This window comes from Heterocephalus glaber, unplaced genomic scaffold (genome assembly GCF_053883595.1).
Source record: "Heterocephalus glaber isolate CG9 unplaced genomic scaffold, H.glaber_assembly_v1.0 deba00000122, whole genome shotgun sequence".
In the NCBI taxonomy this organism is placed as follows: domain Eukaryota; kingdom Metazoa; phylum Chordata; class Mammalia; order Rodentia; family Bathyergidae; genus Heterocephalus; species Heterocephalus glaber.
In genome coordinates, this window is record NW_028258138.1 from 21,075,998 (window position 1) to 21,087,180 (window position 11,183).

The following is an 11,183-nucleotide window of genomic DNA, read 5'->3' on the forward strand; positions in this document are numbered from 1 at the left end:
CAGTTCCACAAGGGAAATTCATAGCAGTGAATGCCCATATTAGGACAACAGAGAGAACTCAGTTAAATAACGTAATGCAGAACCTCAAGCTCCTATAAAAAGAAGAACATAACAAACCCAAAGCTCATACAAGAAAGGAAATTATAAAGATCAGAGCAGAAATCAATGCAATGGAGACTAAGAGAATGATACAAAAATCAATGAATCAAAGAGTTGTTTTTTGAAAGAATAAATAAAATCGATAAACCTTTAGCTAACCTTATCAAAAAAAGGAAAGAAAAGGCACAAATACATGCAATTAAGAATGAAAAAGGTGAAGCCACAACATATCCAGTAGAAATTCAGAGGATCATCAATACCAACTTTGAGAACCTGTGCTCTAATAAAATGGAAAACATAGAAATGGACAGATTTCTAGATACATATGAATTCCCAAAGTTAAAGGAAGAAGATATAGAAACTCTAAACACCCCAGTAACACTGAGTGAAATTGAAAATGTAATAAAAAATTTACCAACAAAGGAAAGCACAGGTCCTGATGGCTTCACTGCTGAATTCTACAAGACATTTAAAGAGGAACTATCACCATTATTCTTTAAACTCATCAAGGAAATTGAAAGGGAAGCAAGGCTTCCAAATTCTTTCCTGGAAGCTAGTGTTACTTTGATTCCTAAACCAGGGAAAGACTCAACCCAGAAAGAGAACTACAGTCCAATCTCCTTAATGAACATAGATGCAAAAATCCTCAACAAGATACTGGCAAACAGAATATAAAGGGTCATCAAGAAGATCATACACCCTGATGAAGTCAGATTTATCCTAGGGATGCAAGGATGGTTCAACATTCATAAATCCATAAATGTAATACACTATATTAACAGAGTCAAGGACAAAAACCATATGATCATCTCAATAGATACAGAAAAGGCATTTGACAAAATCCAACACCCATTCATGATAAAAACGCTACAGAAAATTGGAATAGAAAGTTTTTATCTCAACCTGATTAAAGATATCTATGAAAAACCAACCACCAACATCGTACTAAATGGTCAAAAACTGAAAACTTTCATGCTAAAATCAGGAACAAGACAGGGATGCTCACTATCACCACTCCTGTTCAATATTGTTCTGGAAACATTAGCCATAGAAATTAGACAAGGGAAAGAAATAAAAGGAATAAAGATAGGAAAGGAAGAGGTGAATCTGTCATTATTTGCTGATGATATGATACTTTACATAGAAGATCCAAAAACTCAGTCAAAAGCCTTCTAGATCTAATTGACAGATTCAGTAGAGGAACTGGATATATGGTCAACATTCGAAAGACAATAGCCTTTTTAAACGCAAATAGCAGACCCATTGAGAGAGAAATTCGGGAAATAATTCCTTTTACAATAGCATCTAAAAAAATGAAATATCTAGGAATCAACCTAACAAAGGAAGTAAAAGACCTCTACACTGAAAACTACAGCACTCTGAAGAAGGAGATCAAAGAGGATATAAGAAAATGGAAAGATATCCCTTGTTCCTGATTAGGAAGAATCAATATAGTGAAAATGGCCATACTTCCAAAACTACTATATAGATTTAATTCAATACCAATTGAAATTCCTACAATATACTTCACAGAACTAGAGAAAATAATCCAAAAATTCATTTGGATGCAGAAGAAAACTAGAATAGCAAAAGCATTTCTAAGCAACAGAGACATGGCTGGGGGTATCACAATTCCCAACTTGAAACTGTACTGCAAAGCTACTGTGATAAAAGCAGCATGGTGCTGGCAAAGAAACAGACCCAAGGATCAGTGGAATAGATTAGAAGATGCAGAAACAACTACAGACATATTCAGCCACTTCATCTTTGACAAAGGAGCCAATCGCCCTGATTGGAGAAAAGATAGCCTGTTCAATAAATGGTGTTGGAAAAACTGGATTTCAACCTTCCAAAGATTAAAACTAGACCCATACCTATCACCATGCACTAAACTAAGATCAAAGTGGATTAAAGATTTAAATATTAAGACAGAAACACTAAACTTGCTGGAAGATAAGTTAGGTAGAATTCTCAATGACATTGGCATAGGAAAAGACTTTATGAACAAAACTTCAGTAGCGTGGGAACTAGCTCAAAGAATCAACAACTGGCACTTCATCTTATTAAAAAGCTTCTGTACTGCAAGAGAAATTACGAACAGAGCTAAGAGACAACCTACAACATGGAAATAAATTTTTAGCAGCTGTACCTCAGACAAAGGTCTACTATATAGAATATATAAAGAATTGAAAAAAATCAGATCCCCCACATTCAAAGACCTAATTCAAAAATGGGCATCTGAAATGAACAGATATTTTTCAGACAAAGAAATAAAAACAGCAAATAAATATATGAAAAAATGTTCACCATCACTGGTCTTTCGAGAGATGCAGATGAAAACAACACTGTGATTCCACCTCATCCCACAAAGAATGACTGCTATCAAGAAATCAATCAATAACAAATGCTGGCAGGGACGTGGAGAGAAAGGAACCCTTCTTCATTGGTGGCAGGAGTGGAGACTGGTGCAACCACTGTGGAAATCAGTATGGAGATACCTCAAAGAACTAGAACTACAGGTCCCATTTGACCCAGCTTTTCCCTACTAGGTATCTTCCCCAAAGAATTAAAAGAATCATATCACAGTGATATATGTGCACCTATGTTTATAGTGGCACAATTTGTAATAGCTAAGAATTGGAAACAGCCCAAGTGCCCATCCACTGGAAACTGGATAAAGAAGATGTGGTTTTTTTTTATTAAATGGAGTACCACTCAGCCATAAAGAATGAGAAACTAGAGCCATTTATAGCTAAATGGATGCATATTGAGGCCATACTCTTAAGTGAAATAAATAGGACACACATCTGTAAATACCAAATAGTATCTCTAGCATGAGAAACTGAAAGTGTAAATAAGGATGAAAATGATTAAAATGAATAACTGATAATTTGAAATAGGAAAAGGTCCACAGGTGAAGGGGTGGTGGGAGTGGAAGGGCAAAGGGAAAAAAGGAAAGGAAAAATTATGACAAAGAAAAAAAGTGAAATCAAAATCTATATAAATAAGGAAGAGTGGTAGGGGTGAAGGGTGCATAGGTAATGGGGAAAAAAGTAAGAACTAAGATACATCATGTTCAGGTACTAACATCCAATGATAAATGTAAATGTATTGTATACCTAAAATGTACCAATTAATATATAAATAAAAAAATAAAATCTTAATGCTAAACTTTATGATATTGGGAAGTGGGGTCCTTTTGGCTGTCATTACTTATAAGAGCTAAGTCTAAGGTGGGCTGGGAATTTAGCTCAGTGCTTTCACCACCTGCTACACAAGCACAAGGATCCAAGTTTGATCCCCAGCACCAAAAAAAAAAAAGAAAAAAAAAAAGAGCTAAGTCTCAGGTAATATACCTTAATAAAAGAAGGTCAAGGAATCTCATTTGCTTCTTTTGTCAAGTAAGAAGACAATGAGAAGATACTTTCTGTGAATTAGGAAATGGTCCCCATTAGTTACTAAGTCTTCTAGCATATTGTTTTTAGACTTCACAACTTCCAAAACTAAGAAATAAATTTCTGTTGCTTACAAGCTACCCAGATTATAGTATTTTGTCATAGCATTCCAAATGAATTAAAATAGGGAATTAGAAAGAGAAGTACAACTTTAGACTAAAGTAGAGAGTAGAAATTAAATCTATAGTTGCCAGCATTTCAGAATAAGGGAGGAGAGTTAATAGAAATGTGTAGGCCTTTTCTTTAGGAAACAACTATTACAATGGTGGAGAAATGATACCATATAAGATGTGCTATACAATTCAATGCACACTATACAAAAGAATACTATACATAGAATTTTACAACACAAAGAATGTACATACATAATGCTACTATATAAAAAATTATACTATTGAAATCATTAAAAAATAATGAAGCCTATCATGACATCCTAGAATGGAATAAAAAAATCATAAAATATCTAATTATATTACAAGTATATAAAACAAAAACAAATTCACTGAAAGCAGGGAAGAAGACTGACCAGATAATTTGGAAATGAGTAGAGTATATTAGACTAAAGATAAAGATAAAAGGAACTATTAACAAGCACTGATTCTAGCTGATGATGCTGTATGAATGAAGATATGGGTAAACAACTGTACATGTATGCACTGAAAAATTAAGTAAAGGAACAGTATTTGGTGCTATGGTTTAGATATAAAATATCCTATCACTGTCTGTCCCGCTGCTCCTGGCCCAGAGGTAGGGGCTTCTGAGCCACCATCCCACTGCTTCTGGTCCAGAGGAAGGGGCTTCCAGGCGAGCATCCCTCCCACCACTCCTAGCAGAGAGGAAGGGGCTTCCAGGGCACCATCCCTACTGCAGCACCTGGCCCCTGTCCCACCTCTCCAAGCTCAGAGGAGGTGAACAGCACGGAGGCCAACAGCAACCCCCTGCCCCACCAGTCGAAATGAGAAAACATGTAAATAAGTCTCAAAACCAGACTTCCAGATAAACTACCAAAGGGAAATGAGATGGAACACACTGATACTCAACCACCTGGACCCACTGAACTGGCAACAAAAGGGGATCTGGAAAAAATGAGATCAGAAATAATTTCTCAGATACCAGGAGAAATTGTGCTCCTAGTGAAAGACATGATTAATAAATCTAGAGAGGAGCTGAGGAACATGATGGAATCCCAACATAGGAAACAAATGGAATCCATAAAACAGATGCAAAAAGATTTCCAGGAGATGAAAAACTCCATTGAAAGTCTACACAGCAGAATGAGCCAATGTGAGGACAGAATTTCAGATATAAAAGATAAGATTGCAATTAAAGACCAGGAAAAGAAAAATTGCTTCAAAATTATGAGGGAACATGAGAAATTAATCCAGCAGCTGCTAGATGATGCAAAGAAGAATAACATAAGACTGATTGCAGTCAATGCAGAAACAGGAGAAAGTGCAGATGACATAAAAAATCTCTTCACAGAAGTAATGGCAGAAAACATTCCAAGGAGGGGGAAAGAACTTGACATACAGATAAGTGAGGCATATAGGACTTCAAATAGCCTTGATCAAAAAAAAAAAAAAAAAAAAAAAAAAAAAAAAAAAAAAACTACACATAGGCATATAATTGTTAAGATTCCAGAAACTCAACAGAAGAACAAAATTCTACAAGAAGTTAGAGAAAAGAAACAAATCACATACAAAGGAAAGCCCATCAGAATCACAGCAGACTTCTTGACACAAACCATCAAGGCAAGAAGAGCTTGGAGTGACACATTCCAAGCCCTAAAAGAAAACAGCCTCCAACCCAGACTGATGTACCCTGCAAAACTATCTTTCAAAATTGATGGAGAAACAAGATACTTTCATGACAAAGAGTACCATAGGAACTTCATGACTACTAAACCAGAACTCGAAAAAATTTTACACAATATCCTAGGAACAGACATTGAGGATCACAACCCCAGGAAGCAAAGCAGAATGAACCCATCTGGCACAACAAGAGATTAAATGTAAAGGGGGAGAACCCAACAAAAAGAAAAAGCCATGACAATGACAAGTCAATATGTTTCAGTTATTAACCATCAACATTAATGGTCTCAATTCACTAATCAAAAGAAATAGAGTGGCAGAATGGGTCAAGAAGCAAAATCCAACAATATGCTGCATTCAAGAAACACACTTAATTCAAATTGAAACTCATAGACTGAAAGTTAAAGGGTGGAAAACAATACTCCATGTGACAGAAACCCCCCAAAAAGCAGGAGTAGCTATCCTTTTTGCAGATCATGTAGATTTCAAACCAACACCGATTAAGAGAGATGAAGAAGAACACTACATCCTTGTAAAGGGAACAATCCAATAGGAAGAGATGTCAATCATAAATATCTATGCACCAAACACTAGTGCACCGAACTATTTAAAACAAATACTAACAGACATGAAAAGTCATATATGCACTAATACAATTGTAGTGGGGGACATCAACACCCCACTGTAACAAATAGATAGATCAACTAAACAAAAAGTAAGTAATGAAATACTAGAACTCAATCAAGCTCTTGAACAAATGAACTTAACAGATGTTTACAGAGTCTTCCACTCCACAAAATCAGAATACACATTCTCCTAAGCTGCACATGGGTCATTCTCCAAAATAGACCACATACTCACACATAGAACATGTTTAAGTACAAAGGAATTAAAGATATCCTCTGTATATTATCAGAACATAGTGCGATGAAATTGGAGATCCATAGCAAAAGAAACTCAAAAAATTTCATAAACACTTGGAAATTGAACAACACACTTCTGAATAACCAATGGGTCACAGAGGAAATTAAAGAAGAAATCAGACAGTTCCTTCAATTAAATGGCAATGGAAATACAACATATCCAAATCTATGGGACACAATGAAAGCGGTCTTATGAGGGAAATTCATAGCAGTGAATATGCATATTAGGAAAGAAGAATGAGCCCAATTAAACAACCTGATGCTGCACCTCAAGCTTCTAGAAAAAGAAGAGCAGGACAACCCTAGAACTCATACAAGGGAGGAAATTATAAAGATTAGAGGGGAAATCAATGCAATGAAGACTAAGAGAACAATACAAAAAATCAGTGAAGCCAAGAGTTGGTTCTTCGAAAGAATCAACAAAACTGACAAACCCTTAGCCAACCTGATCAGAAAAAGGAAAGAAAAGGCCCAAACCCATGCAATTATGAATGAAAAGGGTGAAATTACAACAGACTCAGCAAAAATCCAGAGGATCATCAATACCTACTTCCAGAACCTATATACCAATAAGATGGACAACACAGAAGAAATGGACAGATTCCTAGATAAGTATGAATTACCAGAGTTGAACGAAGAAGACCTAAAAATTCTGAACAACCCAATATCAACCAATGAAATTGAAAATTTAATATAAAACTTATCAACTAAGAAAAGCCCTGGCCCTGATGGTTTCACTGCTGAATTCTACAAGACATTTAGAGAGGAACTACTGCCAATACTATTTAAACTCTTCAATGAAATTGAAAGGTAAGCAATGCTCCCAAATTCATTCCTGGAAGCAAACATCACCTTGATCCCCAAAGGAGAGAAAGACACAACCAAAAAGGAGGACTATAGACCAATCTGATTAATGAACATAGATACAAAAATCCATAATAAGATACTGGCAAAAAGAATGCAGAAGATCATCAAAAAGATCATACACCTTAGTGGGATTCATCCCAGGGATGCAGGGATGGTTCAACATACAGAAATCAATCAATGTAATACACTATATCTATACAGCCAAGGACAAAAACCATATGATTATCTCCATAGACACAGAAAAAGCATTTGACAAAATCCAACATGCACTTATGATACAAACCCTACAAAAAATTGGAATAGATGGTCTCTACGTCAAACTGATAAAAGCCATCTATGAAAAACCAACAGCCAATGTCATACTAAATGCTCAAACACTGAAATCCTTCCCATGAAAATCAGGAACAAGACAAGGATGTCCACTATCACCACTCTTGTTCAATATAGTTCTGGAAACATTAGCCACAGCAATTAGACAAGAGAAAGAAATAAAAGGAATAAAGATAGGAAATGAAGTCAAACTGTCATTCTTTGCAGATGACATGATACTCTATATAGAAGACCCCAAGAACTCCACCAAAAGTCTTCTAGACTTAATAACCAAATTCAGTCAAGTAGCTGGTTATAAGGTCAACACACAAAAATCAATAGCTTTCCTCTACATGAATGACAGACTTACTGAGAGAGAAATAGGGCAAATAATTGCTTTCACAATAGCATCCAAAAAACTGAAATACCTGGGAATCAGCCTAAGGAAAGAAATCAAAGACCTCTTCTCTGAAAACCATAGCACTCTGAAAAGAGAGATTGAAGATGATATCAGAAAATGGACAGACATCCCCTGCTCCTGAGTAGGAAGGATTATTATAGTGAAAATGGCCATACTTCCAAAACTGCTATATAGATTCAATGCAATTCCAATTGAGATCCCAGCAGCATACTTCATGGACCTTGAGGAAACAATCCAAAAATTCATTTGGAAGAAGAAGAGACTCAGAATAGCAAAAGCAATTCTAGGTAACAGAGACATGGCAGGGGGTATCACAATCCCCAACCTGCATCTATACTACAAAGCTACTGTGAAAAAAACAGCCTGGTACTGGCAAAGAAACAGACCTAAGGACCAGTGGAACAGATTAGAAGTTGCCGAAACAATTCTAGACACACTCAGCCACCTCATCTTCGATAAAGGAGCCAAACACTCTCACTGGAGGAAAGATAGCCTCTTTAATAAATGGTGCTGGAAAAATTGGATTTCAAGTTGCCAAAGATTAAAACTAGACCTATATATCTCGCCATGCACTAAATTAAAATTGAAATGGATTAAAGAGGTAAATATTAAAAAAAAAAAGCTGAACCAGTTGAAACAGAGGTTAGGTAGAACTCTTGAAGACATAGGTGTAGGAAAAGATTTTATGAACAAAATCTCAGTTGCACGTAAAATAGCAGAAACAATCAGCAAGTGGGATCTCTTATTAAAAAGCTTCTGCACAGCAGGAGAAACCACCAGCAGTGTGAAGAGACAACCCACAATGTGGAAAAAAATTTTCACCTGCTTTTCCTCAGCCAAAGGTCTACTATCTTGAATCCATAAAGAACTTAAAAAGACTAGACCTCCCAAATTTAAAGACCCAATCTGAAAATGGGGATCTGAAATGAATAGACATTTCTCAGACAAAGAAGTAGAAATAGCAAATAAATACATCAAAAAATGTTCAACATCACTGGTTATTCGAGAGATGCAGATGCAAACAACACTGAGATTTGACTTCACTCCAGAAAGAATGGCTACTATTATGAAATCAACCAATAACAAATGCTGGCGGGGCTGTGGGGAAAGAGGAACCCTGCTCCACTGCTGGTGGGAGTGTAGACTGGTGCAACCACTGTGGAAATCAGTATGGAGATACCTCAAAGAACTAGGACTGGAAGTCCCATTTGACCCCGCTATTCCACCCCTGGGGATCTTCCCCAAAGAATTAAAAGAATCATACCACAGTGATATATGTGCACCCATGTTCATAGCAGCACAGTTTGTGATAGCTAAAACTTGGAAACAGCCCAAATACCCATCAACTGGAGACTGGACAAAGAAAATGTGATTTTTTTAATAAAATGGATTACTACTCAGCCATAAAAAATGAGAAATTAGAGACATTTATAGCTAAGTGGATGCACATTGAGGTGATACTCTTATGTGAAATACACAGAACACACATGTATAAATACCGAATAGTTTCTCTGGAGTGAAAAACTGAAAGTGTAAATAAGGACTAAAATGTATAATAGGTAATGTTAAATGGGAAGAAACAGGGCAAAGGGGAAGGAAGTGGGGGGGGTAGGGGAAAGGAAAGAAGGGAATGGAATTTATATGAGAAAATGGAAAAATAGGAACAAAATCTTTGTAAATAGGGAGGAATGGAGAGGTTGAAGGGAGGGCTTGGCAAGGGTGAAAAATAAGAACCAAGAGAGATTATATAAAGGTGCAAATTTCCAATGATAAATGTCATTATATTGTATACCTAAAATGTACCAATGATTAGAATGAATAATAGATAACGCAAAATAGGAAGAAAAGGTCCAAAGGAGTAGGGGTAGTGGGAGGGGCAGGAGAAAGGAAGAAGGAATAGGAAAAACCATGAGAAATGGAAAAAATGGAAATAAAGTCTTTGTAAATAGGGAAGGGTGGAGGGGGTGAAGGGAGGGCTAGGAATGGGGAAAAAATAAGAACCAAGATGCATCATGTAAAGGTGCCAGTTCCCAATGAGACATGTAATTGTGTTGTATACCTAAAATGTACCAATAAAAGAATTTAACAAGAAAAATAAATACATAAAAATAAAATATCTTATGGCCTAATGTGTGTGGAAGTTAATTGGATTATGGAAGTGCTAAACTTATCAATGGATTAATGCATTGATGAGCATAGTCATTAAATGTTAAGAGGTGAAACCTGGTTGGAAGTGGGTCACGGGGCATACCTGGAAGGATGTGTTCTTGTCCCTGGTGTGCTATGTCTCTCTCTTTACCTCCCTCCCTCCTTCCTTCCTGGCTGCCATGAGTTAAGATGTTTTCCTCTGCCATTCCCCTCACTCATCCTGTTTCTGCATTGAAGCCAGCAACCATGAACTGAAACTATCAAGTTGAATCTCTATTCCTTTAAGTTGTGGGTTTTGTGTAATTTGTCCATACATTTAGAATGATCTCAAAGTTGGATTGGGGTTTACTGAAAAAGGAAGTTAGAGTAATCTATGTAGTAGTGAGCCATAATTTGACCAATCAATATACAATATAAACTTGTATATAAATGTTTGTATACTGAAATATGTATTGATTATATATATATATGTATATGTATATGTATGTATGTGTGTGCGTGTGAATAAATATTCACATATTATAGTTGGGGGAGTCTAGAAGCAACTAAACTCCAATAGCAATAGGCACACTTAAAATTCAGATCTTTCTTTCTATCACCATTCTCCAATAAAAGGAACCAGGCTCCTTGGAGAAATACAAGATTTAGGGCTGGAATAGGAAATAAACTGCAAATAAGTCACCTGTATTTTATAGTGGCAAAAAATAATAAAATGTTAAACACACAGACAGTCACACATACACACTCTCTCTCTCTCTCACACACACACACACACACACACACACACACTAAAATATGTGCATACTAAAGGGACACAAGAGCCAATAAAAACTTTTATGAAATGTGTAAGAGTTTAAACAAAGATAGAGTAGTATTGGAGTATATGGCCTAAGGTTAAAAGTAAATAATGATAATTCCTTACTGATAAACAAATGATTGGATAAATAGGAGAACATAGAAAATATATGGGGTGGAAGAACTAAATCAGTAAAATATATACTATCTCTTTCAGGAGATAGAATGTAGTCCCCACCTCTTAAATTTAGGTCGAATGTAATAATTTTCTTCAGAAACTACACAATTAAAAAGAGAGGGCTTGGAAATTGGCTATCCATTGGTAAAAGCTGACAAACACAGCCGGTTAGATGGT